The sequence below is a fragment of the Dipodomys merriami genome, unplaced genomic scaffold (assembly GCF_024711535.1).
Source record: "Dipodomys merriami isolate MVZ:Mamm:240054 unplaced genomic scaffold, mDipMer1.0.p SCAF_81, whole genome shotgun sequence".
Lineage (NCBI taxonomy): Eukaryota > Metazoa > Chordata > Mammalia > Rodentia > Heteromyidae > Dipodomys > Dipodomys merriami.
In genome coordinates, this window is record NW_027206413.1 from 5,185,122 (window position 1) to 5,211,540 (window position 26,419).

At 40.7% G+C, this 26,419-nt stretch overlaps 2 long non-coding RNA genes across 2 annotated transcripts; one reads left to right on the top strand and one right to left on the bottom strand.

Moving 5' to 3' along the window:
• Window positions 1–1,746: 1,746 nt before the first annotated feature.
• On the bottom strand, window positions 1,747–11,235 carry LOC138819734 (uncharacterized). Its single transcript, XR_011369591.1, has 3 exons — window positions 11,157–11,235; window positions 2,622–2,765; window positions 1,747–1,898 (listed from the first exon to the last, which is right to left on the bottom strand). It is a non-coding gene; the product is annotated as an uncharacterized lncRNA (long non-coding RNA).
• Window positions 11,236–12,961: 1,726 nt separating this feature from the next.
• On the top strand, window positions 12,962–23,812 carry LOC138819712 (uncharacterized). The gene is made up of 3 exons (XR_011369585.1): window positions 12,962–13,001; window positions 13,301–13,421; window positions 23,694–23,812. It is a non-coding gene; the product is annotated as an uncharacterized lncRNA (long non-coding RNA).
• The last annotated feature ends 2,607 nt before the right edge of the window (window positions 23,813–26,419 follow it).

The window sequence follows — 26,419 nt, forward strand, 5'->3', positions numbered from 1 at the left end:
GCCTTTGTATTTTCTATTTGCCAGAGAAATGTACATCGCACCACCCCAAATCCATGACTCTGTGTTGTCGTCATGTGGTTGCTGTTCTTACTGCTATTTGTGCCAGTCCTGAGATTGACCGTGGGGATTTACGCTCTTTCTTGGCTTTTTCACTCAAAGCTAGCATCCTACCACTTAAGCCAGCACCGATGCTGGCTTTTTGATGGCTAGAGATAAGACTCCGTCTCACAGACTTTCCTCCCAAGGCTAGCTCTGAACTGCAATCTCAGACTCCTGAGGCGCTAGATTACAAATGTGACCCACTAGCACCCGGGTCCATGTGTTCTCATGGAGTCCTCAAAGATGTCCTTTCCTAAACCTGATCTAAACCCCGTCCCTCACTGCCCCTTTGTCCTACTAGCTCTTAATTACTATTATGATTATCCTCAGGTAGTTGTACAAAGTGGTTTCGATGAGACATTTCAATTTTATGAGTACATTGCAGTATTGAATCTTGATTAACGTCACCCCTTCTGTTGTTATTTCCATCCCAACCCCATCATCCTATCCTTCCTTCCTTCCTCTCATTCCTTCCTTCCTTCTTTCCTTCCTTCCTTCCTTCCTTCCTTCCCTCCTTCTTTCCTTCCTTCCTCTCATTCCTTCCTTCCTTCCTTCCTTCCTTTCCTTCCTTCCTCTCATTCCTTCCTTCCTTCCTTCCTCTCCTTCCTTCCTTCTTCCTTCCTTCCTTCCTCTCCTCTCCTCTCCTCTCCTTCCTTCCTTCCTTCCTTCCTTCCTTCCTTCCTTCCTTCCTTCCTTCCTTCCTCCCTCCCTCCCTCCCTTCCTTCCTTCCTTCCTTCCTTTTTATTCCTCTCTTTTTTTGTTTTTTGGTACTGGTCTTGAGGCTAGAACTCAGGCTCTGGGCACTGTCCCTAGATTTTTTTGCTCAAGCTTAGCACTCTCTCACTAGAGCTACAGACCTACTTCCAGATTTTTGGCCGTCAATTGGAGATAAGAATGTTACAGACTTTGCTGCCTAGACTGGCTTTGAACTTCACTCCTCAGCTCTCAGAGTCCTGAGTAGCTAGGATGACAGGCATGAGCCACCAGCTCCAGCTCCACAGTTCTTCCAACTACTGAACCTTAAATTCAACATCAATGACTGAACAGATAAGCATCCCAAGACCAGAGACCCAACTGCTCATGAACCTCTAGCAGAGTGCCTAGCACGCGTTTGGCTTGAGTTACATGTGTGGCAATTGTTTTGCAAATATTTTAGTGGGAGTAGTGTGGTGCAATACATGTGGGAACAAATTAATCCTCCACAGAGTAGAGACCTGGGGGCTCTCTTGTTAATACAGGAATATGAGAATACATTACGTCCGTTTCACTTGTGAGGTTTGACATGGATTACTGAAGAGTGATCTGTAGATTCATCCCCTCATCCCTACGGAGTTCTGCTCACAGACACACCTTCTTTGCCACAATTGGGCATCTGTGCCCAGGATGCTACAGCTACAGGCCTGCTCTACCCCAGACAAATCCAACCTTCACACAAGCTGCATCCAAGCAAGCTGACTTCCCAGGACCTTAGAGATATTTAAATTTTTTTTAAAAAAAAGAATGTAAATGAATCCATGACTTCTCCTTCTTCACTCTTCCAGGATAAATTAGGATGTGGATTTGACAGTAAAATCATTATGCTATCCACTTGAAACCAGGCCAATTTGTTTTTAATGTAAGAGAAAGCACGTTGACTTCATTTCCGTATGTACCTCCCTCGTTGCTCTGCTCTTTCCTCTGTGAAGTAAAAACTGAAGTCGCGTTTGTTGGCAGGTCTAGTCAGACACGTGCTGAGTGAGGCCGCAGCTCTGGCTGTCTGCGAATAGCTGTCACTTCTTTCTTTAACAGTCCTGTCATGTCTGCAGTGGAGAAAATGTATTTCCAATCTTTATGTCAGGTGGCAATCACTTTCTGCTCTGCCATAACCCATCACAGAAACCACAGCAAAGGATGCTCACAGGTTGTTTTTGTTGTTGTAGTTGTTTGATGGGGGGGGGGGAAGGAGAGAGAGAGGGAGGGAAAGAGGGAGGGAAAGCGAATGTGTGCACATACACATGTGTGCACATGCATAGGTCCTGGTGGTTGAACTTGAGGCCCTGGCTACTGTCCCTTAGCTATACACTCAAGGCTGGTGTGTACTGCTGAAGCCATAGCTCTACTTTTGCCATTTTGACTGGATAATTAGAAATAAGAGTCTGGGAGACTTTCTTGAACAGGCTGGCTTCTAACTGTAATCCTCAGATCTCAGCCTCCTGAGCAGCTAGGATTACAGCCACCAGCGCTCAGCATCTCCCACAAGTTTTTGCCAGGTTTACTGGGATCATTGATCCAGCCATGTGGGAGAACATTTCTTGAGAAGAACAAAATAATTGAAAGAAAAAAAAAACAACTCTTTTATGCTGGGGCTCTCCAACCTCATTCCAACAGATCTTATACATCTGTAGCCGACCCCACCCTTGTGAAGTGGCCATCCATTGTCAAAGGACCAGATGATCAAATAAAGAAGCCACAGAAGCGGGTGGGTGAGGGACACTCCAGTGATCTCAACCCAACCTATGCGTGAGGCTCACAGGTGACCTTACCTGACTCTACCAGGTGGATCCTCTGGGCAGAGAGTCGCTTAACTCTTTCCATAGCAAGTTTCCAAAGGTCTTAATCATTTAAACATTGTCACCCAGTCCTGTAGACAAAGCTCAATTTCCTCCAGTTGATAAAATCAGAGACACCTAAAAAAAATCCAAAGCATTTACATAGAGATAGTATAATCCAGAAAGCCATTTTATCCCAACAAAGGCCCTGATCTGCTTTAGCAATTTATCAGGTTCACCAAGAGCCATAACACCAGATTTCCAGAAAGATGGTTTTTAGAAAACATTAAACAGTGAGGCTATGTTTAGAGTTCCTTCTAGAATTGTTTCATCGTTTTAACTCTGTGCCATTCAGATCCTTCTCCAAATTAGACAGTATCACTTACCTAAAAAATTGAGAGGCAACCAAAACCTGTTCGTCTCTCAGTTACAGTCTTCAGTATCTTGGATCTCAGCCTCCTGAGGAGTTATGATTGCAGACATTGGCTACTGGTGTGGCTTTCTTACATTTTAACGGGTTTATTATGACATGTGCATACACACACACAATGTGCTTTGAACATATGCATCACCATTACCTGTGGTTGGGGTGAGCTGAGGAAGGGGCGGGTCAGGGGGTTCAGACCCGAATCCCCTCTCGCTCTCCATACTGACTTCTGTGTACTTAGGCACAGATATCCACCAATGAAGAACGCTTCACAGCGCCACATCATCAAGTAACTGTAGGCTGTTGTTCAACAGAAGAGTGAGTGAATAAACATGACTTACTCCTTTGTCACACAGCAGTGCATGACAGCAATCCCTGAAAAGGACCGATTTGCACAGCAAAATGCACAGGTCTCACGGACCCAGGGTCGGGTGTAAGAAGAGCAGAGTGTGTCCTTTGTGAGTCTATTTACATCAGAATACTCCAGTTAGGTCAATTGCCTTTTGTAGACAGAAAAGCCCTTGATTGGAGGCCTTGTCCTCCATCTCAGAGGCTGGGTGGGAGCTGTACTCATGTTCCTCTGTGTGCTGTGACAAGCCCAAGTTCCAGAACATTCTTCAAATGTGCTGGGTGGGTGGGGGAGACCTTCAGGTGAAAGACAGTGGTTCATGGGAATATTTGACTTAAAACATGGATACAATGGGTCTAGGATATTAGTAGCTAGCATTGTGATAACGGAGCCTTCAGGAAATGTTCTAGGCTTGATTCCAGCTATGGTTATATTCAAAAGCTGTCTAACTGAACAGCTAAGGTATGTGTAGTCATATTATCCAACACACATGCGTGAAAACAGAACCAAGTAATTTGAGGGGATGGATGGTAGGGGTGAGGATCAAGATGCATTTTATTCATAAACTAACATGTTGTATTGAAACATCTTTGTTCCGCTATTTAAAGATAGTGAAACAGAAAATACATAAGAGCATTAAAAAACAAAACAAAGCATGTAAAACTGGTCCGTGACATTAGAGGCGAGAATAATGAGAAAGCCTTCAGGAAATGCATTGGATCTGATTTCTGTCCTGTCGAGATTCAAAATTCACCAAATTGAGCACTCAAGACAGGGACATTTTCCTGCACGTCAGTCATTTGACTGCATTTCAAAAACTGCCTTTGGAAGTGGAGGAATGGCTAAAAGAGTAGAGTGCCAGCCTCGAGTAGAAAAAAATCAAGGGAGAGCTCAAGACCTTGAGTTCAAGCTCCAGTACTAGCAGAAAAAGAAAAAAAAATGCTTGACTTTGGAATGGAAGAGAAAAGTGGACTTGGGGAAGTCAGACAAGACATGATTTCTATGGAGAGAAGAACAAGAGAAGGCGGGGTCCTGAGCAGGTAGGTTCTGAAGAACAGAAGCAGGGCCGGGGGTTGCTTTTATCATAGCAGGCAAGGAGAGACAGAGAAGCCAAGCATCCCCCCAATGAAGAACATTTCACGGGGAATTGTTTTCCTGTGAATAGAACTGAGGTAAATTCAACACACAGGCTGGCATAATATCCTTCTGGGTGGTACTATCTAGGTCAATACTGTGTTCACCAGGGGATGTAATAATCACCATTTAGTAAGGGTGAAAATTAAACCTTTGAAATTAAATAGGATAAAAAATGAAAGAAAAGCCATTGTAGATTTCAGCCCATTGCCTTGCCTGTGCGGACTTCCCCGCCGTCATCTATTCTTGTGATTTGTCCGGCCTCACCCATCCCAGGTGGGTGGTGATGCTCCTACTTCATTTCTCATACATCTCATCAAAATAGGCAGAAAACTCTCCTGGGAAGTTCCCGACTGGGTTTTTTTTTCTTTTCCTGCCATCATTTCTTTAATTACTGTTAGTTGCATTATTCGTCATCATCCTTAATTGAGCATGAACAATAGCTCAACACTGTAAAGAAAATGTTAGAGGAAAGTCATTTTCTGGAAGCCAGAGGAGCTGACTCAAAGAGGAAGAATAATGAGAAAGAGAGAGAGAGAGAGAGAGAGAGAGAGAGAGAGAGAGAGAGAGAGAGAGAGAGAGAGAGAGAGAGAGAGAGAGATTCAGCCCAGGTAAGGTGGCTGCTGGAGTCAGCTCTATGCAATGCCGAGATTCCCTGTGGCGATGAAGAGCAGTCATTGGCCAGACAGCCCTGCTTTCAGCAGGACCAATGGGTCAGGCCTCTGGCCAGGTACCTCCCCACTGATGGAGCCAACTTCTCTCCTCGTATTGGGGAGCAGTGATGGGCCTGGGATGTCGAGAAAGTGAAATTCTACTTCTTACACTGCTTTGTGATGCCTGAGCTTCTGGGTGGGGAACTGAGACCAGAGAAGAACCCGGAAGGTAAGTTCATCACCTTGTAAGTGCCAAGATTTTAAACCATTTCAGCATTCCTTGACAGAATGACTATATTTCTTTCCTCCTAGTAGACCGCTTCCATTAAGGCCTGTCTTCACCTTTCCAAGTCTTCTGAATCCAGCAGGGTTTTTTTTTTAAAAAACTACAGGTAATTTTTTTTTAATATAGGTACAAGTAAAAGAATAGCCAACAGAGGCTTAACAGGAATTTCATAGGCAGATCATTGTATCAACACAGGTTATAAAGGATCAGCATGTCAACAAGGATATCATGTCTTCCAGTGATACTGCTCAGACATCTTCAATAGTTGATGGTGCTTCCTTTTCTGCTTACAACTCTGAACGTTGGCACTGCAAAGAGCAATATCACAAGCCAGAGATGAGGAGGAGGATTATTAAATACAGAGCTTCTCCCATGCACCACTATCATCCTGTGAGGACAGAAAAACTCCCCCTAAACGTTCTTACACCACATTGACTACGAACTGCCACCACCCCAAAAGAATGAGTTTTTTATGACTTAATCCTGATTCATCGTGGTGCAGGATTGGACTCATCGCCACTGTTATAAACTGAGATATAGCTCACCAGAAAAAGGGGAAATAGCTGTTGAGTATGCAATCAAATGCCTTGACCAGGCTCACATTGTTAGTTTATTTTCCTTGAATAGTCTCCCACCCATCTATATCAATAGTATATTCCCTACATACACAAACCTTGTTCCCAAGTTAAGATGATCACTTGAATTAGTCACAAAGTTCAGATACTATGATAGAATGTACTAGATGTACATTCTGTTAGACCAATAACATACAGAATTATATTACATTATAGGTTTTATTATATCTATAATATGTATATTATGATACATAATACCTATAATATAGTATGATATTGCATATCTATAATATATAATATACATTATATTATCTATTTACAATAGGAGATACATGTACTAGATGTACATTCTATTTAGATCTACAATAGGTTTTATTATATCTATAATATGTATATTATATAATATATAATACCTATAATATAACATGATATATTTTATCTATAATATCTATAATATACATATTATAGATATAATATACATCATATTATAGAGCTACAATAGGCGATACATGAACTAGATATACATTCTGTTTAGATCTACAATATAATATATAGTTTGCATCTACAAGAACAGCCAGCAAAGACTCACCAGGAATTTCACAGGCAGGTCATTCTATGGATCACCACAGACTGTAAAGCATCAACCTTGTCAACAAGAATGTCATCACTTCCAATGTCGCTCACTGCTCAGGCATCCGCAGGAAGTCAGTCATGCTTCCTTTTCTGCTTTGAATAGACATCTAGTGCATTCTATTCAAATTCTTTGAATATCCAAAGTGGCTCCAAGGCTATCTTTTATCCCTTCATTTATTCATTCAACAAATAGTTCCTATATCCCTGCATGCATTAAACACCTCTTTAAGTGTTAAGAATATAGCTGTAAACAACATTATAGCATCTTCTTTTGTGAAATATACATCAGAATGGGAAACAATGATCATATATGTTTTTTTTCCTATCAGATTGTGGGGAAAGCCAGGGAGAATGTGAAGAAATGCAGGTGCGGGGATTGTGTTTTTAATTGGGTGGGTGAAGAAAACTTAAGGGAAAAGATAAGAGCTGAGGGAAGGTAGCCAGCTGGGCAGATGAAAGGAGTGGTTGGAGGAATCCAACTAGATATATGACTTGGGTGTGTTTGCATTTTAAAAGAATTTATCTGCTTTGGGGAAACCAATTGAAAGCAGGTAAAAGAAAAGGCAGAGAGAGATCGTATAGTGCCATTGCAATAATATAAGAAAATGGTATGTCAGGCTGTTGCTATTGGTGGAAGAGTTTTGCTAATGAATTGGGCATGGGATATGAGAATAAAGGAGGACTTAAATGTTACTCTGTACTTGGAGCTTGAGTAGCTAAAATGATGGGGGTTATTTGCTGAAATGCAATCTATCAAAGGAAAGTATGAACATCTGTAATCCTAGCTGCTCAGGAGGCTGACTCGTGAGGACTGAGGATTAAAGCCACCCTGCACACGAGAGTCTGTGAGACACTTGTATCCAATTAATCGCCAAAAAGCTGGAAGTAAAACTATAGTCTAAGTGGTAAAACATCAGCCTTGAGGAACAAAGCAACAGACAGTGCCTAGGCCTCAAGTTCAAGCCCTGATCTTGGTATACTCACACAAATGTATGGGAATAGGAACCACACATTCTGTTATTCTGTTTTGCACCTATTTAGCTTAAGACAGCTATTAAATATACAAATAGAAATGCCAAGTACATTGCTTCATGTACTTTTCTAGAATTCATATTTAAATGTAGTGAACATACAAATGTTTTTCAAATATGCACAATATTTGAAGTTATAGAGTCCAAGGAGAGCTGAAGATCTCTAGCATAAGGACAGATAGAGAGTAGTTTGGTTCAAGGACTATGGTATGATACAGCCAGAAGAGGAGGGGGAGGAGGAGTCGAAATGAAGAATTCTGACAGAGCATGACATCTCCCGATAGAAATAGGAAGGAGTGACCAACTAAAAATGACATTGATAGATCCAAATAGCAGCTGAAATTCTAAAGAGCTTGGCTTGAAGAAAAGAATAAAATGAAGTGATTACCAGTGCGCACAGATTAAACACTCATAAAATCTTGTTTACCTTTTATCGATTCTGATGTGAATCATTCATGATTTCCTATAATTATCTTCTCTCCTGGTCATTCTAGTATCTTTACGGACATTTAAATTGCTTTCAGCAATATATTTAGGCTTTACTCTAATAAAATCTGACTTAGAAAATCTAATCAATTAGTTATTTTCAGCCTCATCATTGGCATTACAAATGGACTCTGGTTTTACAAAATGATGAACCACAAATGACAAGCTCACTGATCTAATTTACAAAAATTTTACTTATCTGTTGCCTTTCTAAATCCATCTTTTGTATATATGAAGGCACACTGGCCTTCCTAATAGATGACATTGAATTTCTAATGGGAACTTCCACAATAACAAATTTATCATGTCCAAAGGAAGCCCAGGCAATATGTCATTTTGTCGTTGGTACCCTCTTCTAAGCTTTCCTGTGAGCATCACCAGAGCCAAAGGGTACCATTTTGCCTGAATCAAGAGCTTTACATTTCCAAAGAAGAAACAGAATGTGAAACCCCTGTTTAAATTTAATCATCTGCACCTGTCACTTTTTTTTGCTCCAGTATGTACTTTTTCAAATTGTTTTCTCATCACATTTCTTCTAAAAATGTTCCTTTTATTTCAAGTAGCTCTGTATATCATTTCAGAGAATTAAACCCATATTAGCTATCACCATCAAAAAATATATATATATATATAGTAGAGAGGCAGGTTCTGGGAACTATTTGAAATAATCTCCTTTTTTATGTTATCCTCTTTTTCAAGTCTAGTCTCTGTGATGTAGCTATTTCTCTTCTGCCACTGATATAACATTTATGTGGGGAGGGGAAAATTTCTAATTTTCTTTTGCTGGTGTATAAATGTGTCATTTCATACAACTAGCTGTTTTTCTTTGTTGTAACTTCTTTCTCTCTGTTTTAGCCTGAGGCTCTCCTCTTTATTTGATCAGTATAGTTTATATCATATTCTAGGCAGCACTTCTTCCCAAGAGAAAAACAGGATTTCAAATTGCTACTCACGATTCCTAAGGCAAACTGAAAGGGCACTACCTGAATTAATGTTGTCTTTACTGTTTTCAGTGCTTATTGGTTTTATTTCCATTAGCTGATGGATATACTTATTTTCTATCATTTAATATCATTCTTTCCCATGCCCAATAATTAATTTTTGGCCTGATTATTTATCATTGGTTGCTTGACTGGTTAGATAGAAAAATAATCAATGTGAACACTTGGTGGCAAAATCAGAATTAACTTCTCAATAACTAACAGGTAGTGTGGTATGCCCAGTTTCATTTTCCTTTGATTGGTTTCTGAAATAAATTCTTCCTTTAAGGTATGTGAAAGATAATTGTACTCTATATTCTTTATCACACTTTTCACAGCTTGCAGGTATCACATTTACCATTAAAATACAGAATCTAAAGGGGCTCATGTCTATAATCCTAGCTATTCGGGAGCCTGAGATCTGAGGATCATGGTTCATCACCCCCCTGCCCAGACAAACACAAGAGACTCTTATCTTCCTCCCAAAAAGCTAGAAGTGGAGGTATGGCACAAGGGAAAACAAAACAAAAATCCAAAGAGAAACTCTAGGCTCTGAGTTCAAGCCCTAAATAAACACACACACACACACACACACACACACACACAATACAGGAGTTTTAAAGAGTAATTCTGCACAGAGCTGCCTAACAAAACAATGTGTTCCTCAGACTAAAATGTTAGTTATGTATGTTCATCTCCAGACTTTAAAGAAGCCAGGGACCATTGCAAAAAAAAAAAAAAGAAACCCAGTGGCAATATTTACTACTTGTGTTAGAACATTTGTTTTCCTTACTAGCCCAAAGAAAAGAAATACCTTGAATGCACTTCCACAGTAATAATTCCTCCAAATGCAACCATTTTTTAAAAAAAGAAAAAGGTTACATTCTCAACAAATTTGTATTTGAGTTAAGAGAAAGAGATGCTATGTATATCCTTACAGCCAGATGTGCTCAAAAGCAGACTAGAATGTGCATCAGGAGCTGTACACAAAAATCATCCACGTGCAATCAATTCTAAAGCAAGTAGAACATCTAGGCACTTTTACTTGCCTTCTCTGGCATTCTAAATTATCATTAGCAATCATAACAAGAACAAAAATGGCTCTTATGTTTTCTGTCATTGTTTCACCTCTTTTCACAAATTTACGATGGGTGGTGGGGAAGGAAAATCCTGTTTCCCATGTTTCTGTAATAGTAATAATGTTGTTCCTAGAATATCAGCCAAGCCACTGAAATTTGGTCAAAGCCTATGTGTTATAGCCTGGGTTGCCAAGAATGTGCAACTGTACCTCAACTTTACATTGAGATGCATTTCAAAGTTTCTAGGAGAATGTCACCTCCCTTTAACACATTTTGTAGTATAGATTTGAGTATAACTTCTGTCTCAGAACCAAATACCACCCATCTATATGTTAGAAAACCAGATAGATACCTATTTCAAGAGAACCAATTTTAACCCAACCACCTGCCTCCATTTAAAGCTGAAATTAGATGATGGATGGTTTGGTCTTAACCTTTTCTCTGTAATACACCATGATTCATAACTAGGGATGTGAGTGCATTTATTCTTCCTTGGTTGCCTTAAAATGAAGTATATTGGTAAGGAAATACTATTGTTTCACTGATTATAAATTAAAATGCTAAAATTAATGTCAAATATCATTTCAGCATAGACGTCATTACCATGGTAACCCACAGGTAACTGAGTTGGGATAACTGCAAATTACACATTCAACTATTTGAAGGCCTCAATGAACTAAAGTCATTTAATCAAGCTTCTTGGTGCTTGTGTTATGTTATCAAGACCACCCCATTAATGTCACAGTAAGAAAATCCAAGTTTCCCTCTTCTTGTCTGCCATTTCTTCTATCAATGTTCAGCCTGCTCATGGGAAAATGCTATATTTCATAAGTATACATAGAGAGATTTCTTTCCCTAAGAAAATGGGGCGTGGCACAAAGGTAATTTTTAATCACCAAACACAATGAGGTTAAATTCTTCACTTTTTCCACAAAGAAGAACAAGAGAGCAAACTGGCTTCTGACAGAAATCGATAGAGTCCTGAGAACTCTACCTCATCATGGGCATTTACTCCACATTGCTCCAGGGTGGAGTAACGGGTTGACTCCTGGATTGACACCTGTGCTCTCTTCTTTCCTGGTTGAGTAAAGAACATTAGGAGCCTCCACCTTCCTTCCTTATCTACAGTGTTAGTCCGCTTTCCACAGCTGTGACAGAATACCAGAGAAAAGGCAATAGGAGGGGAAAGGTTTAGTTTGGTTCACAACTTCAAAGGTTTCAACTGTGGTTGGCTAGTTCCACTGATTTGGATGTGATGCAAGGTATCATAGTGGTGGACACCCATGGCTGAGGCTGCTCACCTCCTGGCGACCAGGAAGCAGAGAGTGAAAGACAGAAGATGTACGCTTCAAACGCAGGTCGCCACTGACCTACATCCTTTATGTAAGCCCCCACCTCCGAATAATCCAGTCCACTGGGAACTCATCCATGAATTAACCCACAAATGTGTGTCCTAATGATCCAATCACCTCTCCCCAGCACTAGCAGTAAGGACCAGGTCTTCAGTACAGGAGCACTTGGAGATACTTTATATGTAAATCGTAATATCCATTTATCTATCCTGATGTGACTATAGCTTTATTTTGCTTTTGCCTGTTCCAGAATTTGAACTTAACTGAGGTCTCATGGACTTGTTTTCCCAGGCTGGCTTCAAGCCATGATCCTCTAAAACTCAGTCTCCTGAGAAATTAGAATGACATGCGTCAGCCACTGCTGCTGATTGTGAGGGTGATTTCTTGATGTTAACCCCAGGGTCTTCTTGGTGCCCATCCAGCAATACCTGTTTTATCCCATCTATCAGTCCATCTACAGGCAGGTGATGTGTAGAATTCCTAAAATTCCCATGCTCTCCTGCTGTTTTCAATTGGTCACAAAACCAGACTGAATTTTTACATGTAGACGACAGAAGACAAGTACAATGAATTAACTCATTTGTCTTTTGAGAACTGAGCTGAGGTAACACACGGCTATGGAGAAGAAAAATTTCGCATAAGGAAGAACAGTAGCCTGAGCCTCCTGTTTGTCTGCAAGATGCACATGTGTAATGTGAATTAGTGTGATCTTCCTAAGAAACGAACTGACATAAGGCTTCTCTCTTATGCCCAAGTAACTTCCCCAGCAGATGGAGAGAGCTCTTCTGTCACTCCTGAAATACCTTGAAAAGCCACAGGCATTGTTGCCCTGGCAACATTCTGTGAGAACAAAGCTTGACCCAGATGAGAGGGCAAGCAGGTAATGTGGAATTTTCAAAGCCTTTCCGGAAAAAAGCAGTTGAACTGTACTCGATTGTTACACCCTCATCTCTCACTCTTGGCAATACTTAAAGTGAGTTTTAAATCCCAGGCTGACCTGCCGTATATTTCCATATGTTTGGAGTTTGGACTTTGTTCCTGTCTCTTCACAGACACAGAAAGATTCCAGCTCAGCAAGATTTACAGGTTAGCAGAGGGCATAGTTCCTGGTTCCCAAGGTGTATTATGTACACGTAATACAAAGGAACCAGAGTTGGTATTGTTGACACACGTGATGGTTACCTAGAATCAACAATGGCCCCCTAAGTACCTCAGAGATCATCATCATCATCATCATCATCATGGTGGATCCTACAGATAGAAAGAGAGGTTAGTATGGACTACTGGGGTTAAAATCGTGATACAACTCATCTGAATGAACACTGTTACCTGCTAGAAAACCCTACCTACCTACCTATGTGCACCTATCAGAAAATCTTCTTCTGAAAAGTATGTGGTCTCTAGGTGTTCAATAACAGTTGAGTTGGTCAGATGACTCATTATTACAAATAAAAGAGCTGTTATTATAGAGAAGAAAGGTTATTATAGAGAAGAAAAAAGAGCAGGTCCTGATAGCATGAACCCACTCAGAGACATTTTTTTTTTTGGAGAAAAGTTAGAAGGACAGAACTTTGGAAAGCCTGAATTATACCTGAGTTAAACAAGAAAAGACTAAATTATCTGATATGTTTGCATCAGATCGGATGGAGCTTAGTTGACTAAGTAAAACTTATTTCTTATTCCCATAGGTAAACTGTGGAATCTCAAGGCAGACAATCATATCAGTTACAGGAAATACAAGGGCTTTTATCCTGAGGAATCTGGGCTCTTATAATTTTGTGATTTTATTCTGCGTGTTTCTGAGTACAGGTAAGTATCACACACAGAGACATGTATATTTACATAATGAAAGAGCCAAGGCAAGTGACTGTAAGAATAGCAGAAGTGATTCTTTCTGCGTGATGGGTTTGCAGGAAAGTTTTGCCTTGCTCTCCTCTCTGTCTATTGATATTTTTAAAAATACATTACAAACCGAGTTTCAGTCTGTAATTCATCTGTAAAGATAATTATTTTAAAGCTGGTCACTGATGGCTCACTCTTACAATCTTAGTTACTCAGGAGGATTATGTTTCTACCTGAGCAGAAAAATTCACTAGCCTTCATCTTCAGAATAACCAACAAAGAACTGAGATGGAGATGTGGCCCAAATGGTAGATCACCAGCCTAGCAAGCACGAGGCCATGAGTTCAAACCTCATTTTTAAAATCAAATTCAGAGAATCTACTGCTTCTTAGGATGTGTCCCACTGAGTACCACCGCTGTACCCAGTGCATTGTATCAAGCCCCAGATATAAAAGGCTACTTTTCTGATTTGCCTTTGCCCAGTACCTGACTATAGATTGTCACAGATACAAAAAAAAATGTCGTTTTATAAAACATATATTTTGTTTTGAAGTCGATTTGTTTTGCTTTGTTTCGTCAGTCCTGGAGTTTGAACTCGGGACCTTGTGAGTGCTAGTCTGGCCCTCTTGACTTAGATCCAACTCCAACCCTGGAAATGAAAATTTGAAAACTAGCGGTAGGTAAGTTTACTTAAGTGTCAATTACATGTATTTGTATTTGTATTGCTGAAGACTATAGCTCTCCAAATTACCCATCTCTCTCACTTGCTACTACATGGGCATGCATCTTCTAAATTATTTTCTACATGTATCTTGGAAGGGATCACTGTATTCTCAGCATGCTCAGAAGATGCCATAAGACATTGCAGGACCAAATACTAATATTTCTAAACATGCTACACCACGGATAGATTACACAGCTCAGAAGGCAGAAGTCAAACCATTAAGTCTCCAACACTTGGTATGCTCTGATGCTCTAGCAAGCTCTCAGATACTCATACAGTCTGACCACTGATAGCCTGAAAGTGTTACATTTCTAACATCCATAGCTACATGTGTCTAACATAATCCAGATCGCTACAGAATAAGACATAAGAGATTCACCCCAGCAGAAAGGGATGATAGTATGCTGAAGACTGGTAGCTCATGCCTATAATCCTAGCTACTTAGGAAGCTGAGATCTGAGGATTGCTGTTCAAAGCCAGCCTAAGCAAGAAAGTCCATGGGACTCTTATCTCCAATGAACAACCAAAAAGCTGGAAGTAGAGTTGTGGTTCAAGTGGTAGAGCACTAGCCTTGAGCAAAAGAGCTAACTAGACCCACTATAGGAACCAAAAAAGTAAAATAATATAAAATAAATAAAAATAGGAAGGAAGGAAGGGAAAGAAAAGCATGAAAAACAAAGAAGGAATGAATGGAAGACAGAAGGATGAAAGGACTAGTTTTCTCTCTTTATAAACAGTGTCACAACAGATTCCAGAAAATACTTAAGAGTAAATTTGAGCCAAATATTAGTTGTTTCTGAACACATAAATACTGTGAGATAGCATGCAATACATTCATGCCAAGTAATCAAAGCTTATTAGAACTGGCTTGATACTCGTAATAGAGAATCCAAAGCTTTTATTTGACAGGTAAGTGAGGATCTGAAATTAATAGTGTTACTAATGGGAGTCTGTGGAAATTAATCATAATATCATTATTAGCAACTGTGAAAGCTAAACTTCCAAAACATAGATTCCACAGGATAAATTTGAAATGTGAAAAAGAAAACAATATTAAAGTGTCAGAAAGCTATTTCCAGTTGGGAATAAGGCAAACATAAAAGATGAAATAAAAATTAAGAATAGATCAGATAATTAAGATATTCTTTCATTTAACTATCTCTAAGTATTTGAAAATGGAATGTTCATCTGGTAGTAGTTTAAACTTTTGCTATACAAGTGATTGTGACTACTCTTTGTTTTTGTTTTGTTTTATTTTTTGTTGGTCGTGGGGCTTGACCTCTGGGCCTGGGCGCTGTCCCTCAGCTCTTCAGCTCAAGGCTAGCACTCTTCCACTTGAGCCACAGCGCCACTTCCGGCTTTTTTTGCTTATGTGGTGCTGAGGAATCAAACCCAGGGCCTCATGCATACAAGGCAAGCGTTCTACCACTGAGCCACCTTCCCAGATCACTACTCTTGTTTTTATCTTCTACCTTATGTATTACAAGAAAAAAATAAAGAAATGAATGCTAGGAGAAGTTCACAATGTTATGAGAAATTAGGCATAAAACAGTACACTAAAATTACTCAGATAATTTTATTCCAACCGAAAATATCGCTTACCTTTCTCCATTATTCATTTGTCCTTGGGTCCATTCCAGAAGTTCCCAAAGGAAGAACACCTGTGGGGCTACCACCTTTATCCTACATAGACAGTGAGGGCATGGATTCAGTATGCAAACACTGTCTACTCTCTTCCTACTGGTTTGAAATGTGCTCATTTTCCCGCAGAAAACAGTAAATCAATAAATCAATAGGGGCTGGGAAGGTGGCTCAGTGGTAGATTGCTTGCCTTGCATGCCTGAGGCCCTGGGTTCAATTCCTCAGCACCACATAAGCAAAAAGAAAAAAGCCGGAAGTGGTGCTGTGGCTCAAGTGGTAGAGTGCTAGCCTTGAGCTGAAGAGCTGAGGGACAGTGACCAGGCCCAGAGTTCAGGCCCCAGGACCAGCAGCAACAACAACAACAAAATGAATATACAGAAATGAAATCTTTCTTATCCACTGAGAGAATTTCTAGAAGAGCTTGGGAAGAGTGAGAAGATTATAGTTATTATAGAGATAAGAAGTCCAAAGCTTAGAAAGGCATAAAAAGGACAAAAGTCAGATATCTAACCCAGATCAGTCGGTTAGAAGCCCGTGTTTTCTTCCTGGAGACATGTTTCATGGGAAGCAGAACATGACCTTCAAGATTGCCACCCCTGTATTTGCGAATACCCTCTTGCTAGTGTCAGTCCTCTGTTCTCTCTTCCCATCTTCTGCTCACAGAACTAACGCCTATTATTATACTTGCTGCTTCGATTGGTGACATAAATCCTGTGACATCTGTACTCCCATACAACGGCTTTTCTAAAATATCAAGTTTCCTCCATTGGCTTTGTAGACAATTATCAGGAATATGTATATATACATATGTATATACACATATATATCTATACATAGGCATGTATAGATATATATATATATATATAGAGAGAGAGAGAGAGAGAGAGAGAAAGATATTCCCTCACTGTACTTTTTACAGTTGCTTGTTTTCTTGCTCCTGGGTTAGTTAGACAAAATTCCTTTTCTGCAGCAATCTGTCCATGGATTTGCTTTTTATACACGAGTGAAAATAAATTTCTCCTTGGCTCCCCAGTCTCATCCCTGAAGCTTTCTACCCCCTTCTGCTAATAACTGTCTCAACAATCTGTTCCAGTTCTTTGAGATATTTTATAGTCGCAGACAAAATGAAGACAGCAAGTTATGTCATGCGGGCTTTTCTCATCTCTGTCTCCTCCTTCTTTTATTACCCCTTCTTTCTTTCCAGAAATATACTGATCACATTTCCTTACCAGTAATACCATAGGTAATGCTTTCCTAGCTCTCCTAAATTTATGCCCTAGTCAGATTTCTTCAGAGAGTGGACTGATTATTTTTTAGGATATCAAGTATCTTTCCTACTCTGTAGGCAGATATGGTGGCTGATCTTAGGCCACAAATACAGCCAAATGACCATTGGAAAGTTCATCTCCCCGGGCCAAGCTGACCTTATGCATGTCAGGGGCAGACAGGGAGATACAGAATGGAATAAGCTAAGGCCTTATCCTTCTCAGTCTATTTACTTCCTGAGTCAGCATATCTCTCTGACCTAACCACATGTTTCATATTTTTTAATAAAAAGTATACACATTAACAGACCATTTTCACTTTGCATAATCATTTTATGAGCTCCTAATTGGCCTGTAATCTCCTGCCTCTTCCCTAATCATGTAGCCCATTTCCCTAGGCAGGCAATCAGCGCCTGGCCCTTGCAAGGTCACAGTAGTAGCTCTTTCTTTAGGAAGATCTTTCTAGATCGGTGCTTCTCAAACTTTAATGTGTGCTGGAATCACCGGGGGATCTTGTTAAAAGGCAGGTTCAGACTCAGTAAAGTCTAGGCTTGGGGTTGAGAGTCTCCATTTCTAACAAGTTCTCAGGGGATGTTGATGCACCCTCAGAGTGGCACAGTATACGATGCCCAGACCGTGCACTAACTCAAAAAGTAATGAAAATGTATTTCACTGCAGCACTGTATGAGGATTGACTCAGTTTCATCCCACACCTGCTAGCTTTGTGATCATGAGTGACATAATCCCTCTTCTTCAATTTTTCTCTTCTATAATTGCAAAATAATATTGCCAGCTGGCACAGGTGTCTCTCCACTATAATCTTAGCAACTCAGGAGTCTGAGAGCTGAAGATTGTGGTTGGAGGTCAGACTGGGCAGGGAAGTGTGTGAAGATCTTATCTCCAACTAATCTCTCTCTGTCTCTCTCTCTCTCTGTGTCTCTGTTTGTCTGTCTGTCTGTCTGTCTGTCTGTCTGTCTGTCTGTCTGTCTGTCTCTCTCTCTCTCTCTCTCTCTCTCTCTCACACACACACACACACACACACACACACACACACACACACACACACACACACACAGAAATGGAGCTGTGGCTCAAGTGGTAGAGCACTAATCTTGATCAACAAAGTTAAAGTACAGTGCCCAGGCCCTAAGTTCAAGCCCCAGTATACCAGTAAATGTAACAATAACATTACCTACTTGATAGAGTTCTGTGAGCATTAAATAAACAAATACAAGTGCTTGGTAAGTACTGGCTCTTATCACCACCACAAGCACTGTCTTCCCCCAAAGACTCTAAGTCCATTAAGGTCAGATTTTGTGTCTCAGGTCATCCCACTTTCAGAACGTGTTATAGAACACCCCTTTCTCGTGGCAATGCAGTGTCCTTGGTCTGTTTGTTGACTTGTTTTAGCATCTCGCATAATCGAAGCCACACTTTTCTGTAGTCTCTGTTAATAGTCAATTGTGTATTCATGAGATTCCCCTTGCCTACTTATCCATTTCAGACAGGGCGGAGTATCGCTGGTGAGTTTGCATTATTGTCTGTCAATTCTACATGGTTAACTTCTTTATAAAGCACACTTAATAGCACAGGCCCACCACAGCATACGTTAAATACACTGATTTAACCTAAATTAGGACTAGACAGAGCAACCAGAGAAACTAATAAACCTGAAAAAACTAAGCACTTGCTAAGCAATGACTATTTGTGAAGCCAAGAGTAGAGACCACAGAGGAGCATGGGGCTGGCCGGGCAGGTGTCCTCGGCGGGCCGAGGGGCAGGCCATTGAAGCAGTCTGTTCTTTGGGACCTCCTTTCCTTCTTGACAGCCACCACCAGTGCGGCAAATTTCAAAGGACATCATGTCACCTCACCCTTGTGGACCAATTTGGACCCAAGGAGCCATCCGTCCACCGATCTGCCTCGTTTCTGTTATCTATTCAGATGCAACAACCCAAGCCAAGGTTCTGTGGCTTTAGCCAATTTACGGTTATCTCTTAGAGTGCTACAGCTGATCGGGCTCAGCTGAGCAGCTAAGAAAACTCAGTGAAGAAGCTGTTACAATCAGGTGGCAGTAAAGTCGGAATCATCTACCCTCCAGGCTTCTCTGGCCAATGGGATGGTTTAATTAGATCATGTATGTCTGGCACTCTGAATGACTGCAGGAGAGATACTCTTTCCCTATGCAGCCTCACCACGAGGGGTGAGGAGAGTTCTTTATGAGGTGTGATCTCAGGTACTCTGACTTCTTAGGTGGGACTAGTTCTCCAAGGGAAAAAGATATAGGAAACGTCTGGTGGACTTCTTTCTATGCTTCAAAAGTCAGGCAAGAGACACTTGTCCCTCATTCACTCATCCAACCTGGATCTGAGGAGTAGAGACAACCACAGGGCTGAGTCTCAGACGGGAGCAGCTACTACCTAGCACAAGTTCAAAGTCTTCTCACCCAAGCCCCTAGAGGGAATCTGGGCCCAGACATTCCCATAGCTTTTCAACGCCACCTCCTGCCAAGATCACATGAGAAAAGGGGCAAACCAACACCCATTTTGCAAAAGCCACTCATCGACCATTGTTCAGCTCTCAAAAACTGGAGGGAGAAATAAGAAATTCCTGTTGTCATTTGGAACTTCATAATCAAAACAAGGCAATCTAAGGTCAGAGGAGTTATCAAAACAGTAAGATGTTAAAAGACCTGGGCTTGTACACACACACACACACACACACACACACACACACACACACACACACACACACACACACACACACACACACACACACACACACACACACACACACACACACACACACACACACACACACCCTTCACAAGCTGAGGCAGGATGATCAGAGTTTAAGGTTAGCTTCAGGGCCTAACCCCAGATCCTACCCAAGTGGGGGAAAAGTTAAAAGAAGCCAACACTTGAACCGCTGATTCTCAGAGGATGTTTGCAACATAATGTCTATTTCATACTAAACGTTTTCCCTGGTAGAACTCTGACAAAGAGTGCAAAGAAATACATTATAGAGCCTGACTCCCTTGGCTCATACCTGGAACACTCCCTACGCTGAAGACTGTGATCTGAGGATCCAGTTTGAAGCCCAGGCAGGAAAGTCAGTATGACTCTTATTTCCTGTAAACCACCAAAAAGCTGGAAGTAGAGGTGTGACTCAAGTAGTAGATGGTCAGCCTTGAGCAGCAAAAGCTAAAGGAGAGTGCCCACATCCGAGTTCAAGCCCCAGTACCAATGTCACTCCCTTCCCTTTCTTTATGAGCTATGTTGGATTGCATCGCTGTCATTTATGGATGTGAAGTCCTTTCTAATACACAGTTGCTTTACGCCAAACCAAACCAAGACGTTTCACATGCATTACAGTATAATCGACCATGATCAGGCAGAGTCCTTCACGGGAGTAGTTTGCCAAAAATGTAAGGTTAGCAGAGTCATGAGTTTTGTGCCACCACAGAAGTCTTTTGGCATGAGCATGTGAGGACTTCTTCCTCCTACTTCCACCCGCCAGGGTCCCAACCATGTCTCTTAATAAGTATACTTACAGAGGACTCACACCCAGAGACCACCAGCAACAAGAAGACCTTACCACGTTGCGCTACCAAACTTGGAAAGGCCCCTTGGATGAGCTATGAGGCCGTAGATGCACAACCAGGGCAGAGAGCAAGGAAGAAATGACCCAACTCTTTTTTCCCCCTGTTTTCTGATCTGTTGCCAGTGCCTCCCATTAGCCAAACCAAATTGGGAGCCAGCTGGCAAAGTAGGCCACCCGGGCAAACATAAAGCAGTCAGCACCCCCCTCGGGAGAGAGAACATTGCAAAGAAAGAAGCAGGATTAGCAGGCAAATCAGAATAATTAAGATCCCTACCCACCTCCTCTTTTAGTAAAAATAAATAAATAGATTCTATAAAAGCATTAAAAAGAAGGAAAACCACAATTCCTGGTGTTGCATTCTCTGAAACCACCATGCTCACAATCCAGAATTGTCTGCTGGTCTTTGTTTGGGTGAATGCCTGGCCTCTTCCTAGCTGGTGTTAAAACTTCCCTCTTTTACTCTTATCACATAACCCTTTTTTGCTTTGTATTTTCTCACTTGTTCCCTAGATAGCCTTCTATACTGTGCATCCAGCAGGAAATAGAAAAAGGCAGAGGAAAACTCTGAGGCTGGGCTAGGGAATGACAAAGGAAGTGTTTGATGTTTCTCACACACTTTGAAGAACAAATGCACCCAAGTGCATGGTCTTTAACAAGACAGATGCACACGCCAGGATGTTTTGCTTTGTTTTTGTGCATTCTCAACATAAATCTTCAGGCGGACGTTTCTCTTTAATATGGACAGTGTGCAGGAAATTGTTTTTGGGGCTATAAAAATGCATTAACAGCTCCAAAGGAGCAATTACACCATGTATTGTAAATGTACATTAAGACTAATACACCACACTCAGCCAAACCCCCCGTGAATACAGAGCTGTGGTAATCTCAAGTCCAAAGGTGACTCAGACTTGTTCAAGATGTAAAGCCCCAGGGGGAGAGGGCTTTCCTCCCAGGTAGGTGTCAGTTACAATGATACAGGTAGAAAGCAAGAAGCGGATCCCATTTTGTTGCTTTTGAAAGAAGCGTGGGCGCTGAAGATGAGGTTGCATGCACAAAGCAGTGTTGATGTAGAAAATTCCCATGGTGAATTTCGGCGAACCCTCTGATTCAGGTTGCACCTTCGCATTCACAAATCACTGTGTCTCACGCAGACAGCAAGTCAATTACTGAGGCTCTATGCCTGGTTTAGAGTAGACTTTATTTATTGCCCTTGTTATGCCCGGGCTATGGAGGGCCCTAACCATAATGTGTGAAATCAGATTCTCCTACTGTTGCATTACAAATCTCATTGATGCACTGATTTTCCTTTATTCGGGTACATTCTGGATTAATGGGAAGGGAAATATGGATTTTTTTTTATCCATATAAACAATGAAGACTTGTTAGAGACTTGTTCCTGATGTTTATGGATTTCTCTTTAGTGCATACTGCCAATGGAAAATTGTTTTTTAAGCAATAAACAATAATTGTATTTAGGGGACACAGAGGTACTAGTGCCATATTACATTCTACCTGCTGATAAATTTCTCTGGCCTGTTTTTTTTTTCTTATGTAGACATAAAAACACAAAGGCAAACAATAAATTCCTCCCTCTATGGTCACCTTTTCTCCATCCACTTTATTTTCTACTTTTCTTCTTCCATTACTCATTTCATATTACCTTTTTAAACTGTGAAATATAAATATTTCCCCATGAATGTATGTAATTAGGTTGTCTGCTCCCCTTCAAGGGCTTGTTAGAAAGAGCAAGGGCTTTAATCGAAAGCAAACTTAGAGAGATAGAAGTTAATTAGAAATTAGCCATATATCCAGGGTAAATTATTTATGCTAAGCCATGTGTTACTGTAAAAATAATGCACGCATACACTGACTATTGTAAACATAAAATAATTAACAATAAAAGGGAAGATATTATCCCTTAATAGAATCCTTCTGCCAAGACCAATTTAATTTGCTCACTCGTAATACTGAATGATAACCCAGGGTCTCTGCTTCCTATATAAAATGCAAAGCCTTTTTTTTTTTTTTTTAAGAACAGTATTTCTTGAGTTTTCCTTTTTCCTCCTCTTACCTCCCTTCCTCTCCTCCTTTTTCTGCCTGAACGCTGATTTACATTATATTTGAATGTGTCTTTTTCCTCATTTTTATTCCCCCTATTTTGTCTCTTACTAGCCTTCCCTATTTCTTCCATTGTTTTTCTCCTATCTAGAACCTGACTAGACACATAGCATCTCACTAATTATGCATCTTCCCTTTTTCCCTTTCTCGGCACCCCTTTCTTTACTCTTCTCTAAAGCATCTAGTCTTCTCACAGAATGGTTATTGTTTGAGCAGCTCAAGGAAAGGAAACCGAATAACCTGCACGTGTGGACAGGAAATACCATCTATTTTCAGTTTCTCTTCCTTTCTTTCCTGGTTCCATCAGCAAGAATGTGAACGTCAAAATGCAGCAACCCTAGGTGTTCTCAAGACACTTGAGTCTTTAGACTTAACCCAGATACTGAATTATGTTTGCTTCCTGCCGTGAACACAATAATGCAGTGCAATTTCACAGTGTCCCTTTGGGGAATAAGGCATTTGTATTCATATACTTCTATATGCATAATCAGTATTAAATACAATCTAATGAAGTGTCTTTGTGTCTAAAATGCAGTTACCTGAGGACTCTCCTTACAAAACATTCATTGAATTTTTCCCCCATTCATGTCTGCCAGCAACAAATTGTATGCAGCTTTTACATGGCTAGTGTAGGTGTTGTTAATGTACTTTTCACATCCATTTAAATGCAAATCTTCATGCAAATAATCTCTTGGAGGAGAGAAAAAAAAGTGAATGTGTTTAGCTGAAGACAAAGCTAGAGGGATAATAGAAAGCCAGGATAGGGTGTCAGTGGAGAGCTACACAATAAAAATCCTCCCCAGCACGCTAATGAAAACACATTAATGACAGCAAAGAGAACTTATCAATAGGTTCTTGCAGTATTGTTGTATGTAAACATGATTCCCAGCAGGTGAAACAAAAATGAATGAATTTGGAAGAAATGTTCACACGTCTCCAGGAGAAGTAAAAGGTCGAAGCGGTGTACAGGAAGAAGCAGTTGATCAATGACCAGAATACCAACATTACGTAAATATTTATACTTCCTTCAGAAATCCAAAATTCTGAACCAAATAAACTCATTGTCCAAGTGACACAATTGTTAAATAATGCTGGGGGAGGGTGGATAAGGTTTCACCAGAAAAGTAGGAAATGAGCTAGGACTGAATAAACGTCATTATACTAGAGAACAGCTGAATTTGGCTCTGGGGAAGGCTGGATTGTGGTCCTGGGGATATTTCCAATTTGTGCTATTTGCAAAGAAAACGTTACAGCAACAAAGGTTAAGTGCTGGCATTAGGAAAAGCAGGATGGCCTGGAGTTTCCCAGTTTCCTCTTTCCTTCTTTCCTTCTTTCTTTCTTTCTTTCTTCCTTCCTTCCTTCCTTCCTTCCTTCCTTCCTTCCTTCCTTCCTTCCTTCCTTCCTTCCTTCCTTTCTTCCTTCCTTTCTCTCTCTCTCTCTCTCTCTCTCTCTCTCTCTCTCTCTCTCTCTCTCTCTCTCTCTCTCTCTCTCTCTCTCTCTCCTATTTTAAGTATCTCTCCAAGTTTCCCTTGGATGCAATCAAAGCAGCTGACAAGAAACCAAGGAATTTGAACAATAACACAGCCAAAAGGGCTGGTAATGATTATGAACAGGAAAAAAATGACCTGTTGATGTTGCATATTTCCAAGTGGATGAACCTATTTGTGACACATGTTTGTATATGGGGGAAAGAAAAACACTTCAGAGTTCTGGTAGGCTTTATGATTTGCAATTGCTTCATTTGACAGCACCAACTGTGCAAGGGAACTTGGAAGACTTCACTTGGACCTACTTTGTAAGAATTTCAGTAACTCGGGCAGCATTATATGCTCTTTAACTTGGAGGGATTTCGTATTTCTTGGAGAGTACAACTGGCTGGGATGTTCACTTCTGATTTTCTTGGCCATGTGTCCTCCAGCCCAATCCCACCCACCACTTGCCAAAAGGAAAAATAAAGAAGTGTGAAAGAAAAACAAAAACTTCACAAAAATTGGCTATAAGTAGCTTATTTTTTCCACAAGGAAAATGTTTCATCCTTTAACTGATTCTACCTTTTTAACAAGTTTCCTTTCTTATTAGTTAACTAATCAATTATCCTGCCAAGTACCTGGAATTGAAATTGTCCTCTGCTTTTCTACCCATCAGTCCAACACACGTTGTGTTTACATGCCCAGGATTGCAAATGCTTAGACAATAATCAGAGTTGAATGAATTCTGTGAAAGACTTGGCTCTGTCATATCAGGTCATAGTGAAAAGGGGAGAAAAGTCATACACACACACACACACACACACACACACACACACACACACACACACACACACACACACACACACAATTCAAAGTGCATAACTAGGTTAGCAGAAATAAAATGGAGATAATTTGGACTTTGAACAGACTCCCAGGTTTCCAAGCACTGAACAGTCTACTGGAGTTCATAGTACGTGGCTAACGGGGATTTATACCCAGATTTGGGAAGGTTGGGAAGAGAGAGAGGGGGAGAGATAGAGAGGTGATTCTGAACAAAACATAGCATCTGTATATAGGGACTTGTAAATGAAACCCGTGTACAATAAATGTATATAAAATACAATCAAAACTGTGTATATAAATTTAAATTCTTTAAATGTGTATATAAATTTAAATTCTTTATTTGTATTTAAGCTCCTCGATGTGTGTGTGTGTGTGTGTGTGTGTGTGTGTGTGTGTGTGTGTGTGTGTGTTCCAATACTATCTGTGCACTCAAGATCTGGCTACTGTGCCTTAGCTTTTCTCCTGCTCAACACTGGTACTGTACCACTTGAGCCACACCTCCATGAAGGTAAGAGTTTCATGGATGTTCCTGTCCATGTTGGCTTTGAACCATGATTTTTTCCTTCCTGAGTAGCTAGGATTACAGGCACCAGTCACTGGCCCTCAGCTTAGACATTATTCCAGCTATTTACATACTAAAAGTTTTAAACTATCAAGGATGAGTGTCATTTTATGTCCTCTTTTCCTTGAATCATAGGCCTGGATGAACATACATTTGTCAGGATAAGCTAGATAGTGCTATAACAAATAATCCCTGATACAAACCAAGAAAGGTTTGTTCTTGTTCAGTCATTAAGCAATGGGGATCCTGAGAGTTCCCAGGGTAACTAGTCCCTGCAGTGATGTCATCATAAAGGTTCCGCAAGGATTGGCTTTGTTGAATTTGTGCTGTGTGTGAGGCTGGTAGCCTTATTGCCACAGGGAGAAAGACAGAGGCAATTACAAACACTGTGGTTTGTAGTGACACCGCTCATTTCTTCCCATAGTCCTTGACCATAACTAGTCACAGGGTGGCAAGTAAAGACTGTGACCCTCCTACCCACGCAGAGGACCTGGAGAACCAGCTCTGAAGCAGCAGGAGAGTCTATAGCAAAGAACATAGGGGTATTAGATGTGATTGTTCTCCTTAGAACAATCATTCCTTTGTCCTGTCACATTTGAAATTCATTTTGGCCTCTATTTCACTCATGATGAATTGAAAGATCTTTCGGTTAAGATGTACACATTGCATTTTTTTCCCCCAGTTCAGTTGTGGTGCTTGAACTCAGGGCCTGGATGCCCACCCTGAGCTTTTTCGCTCAAG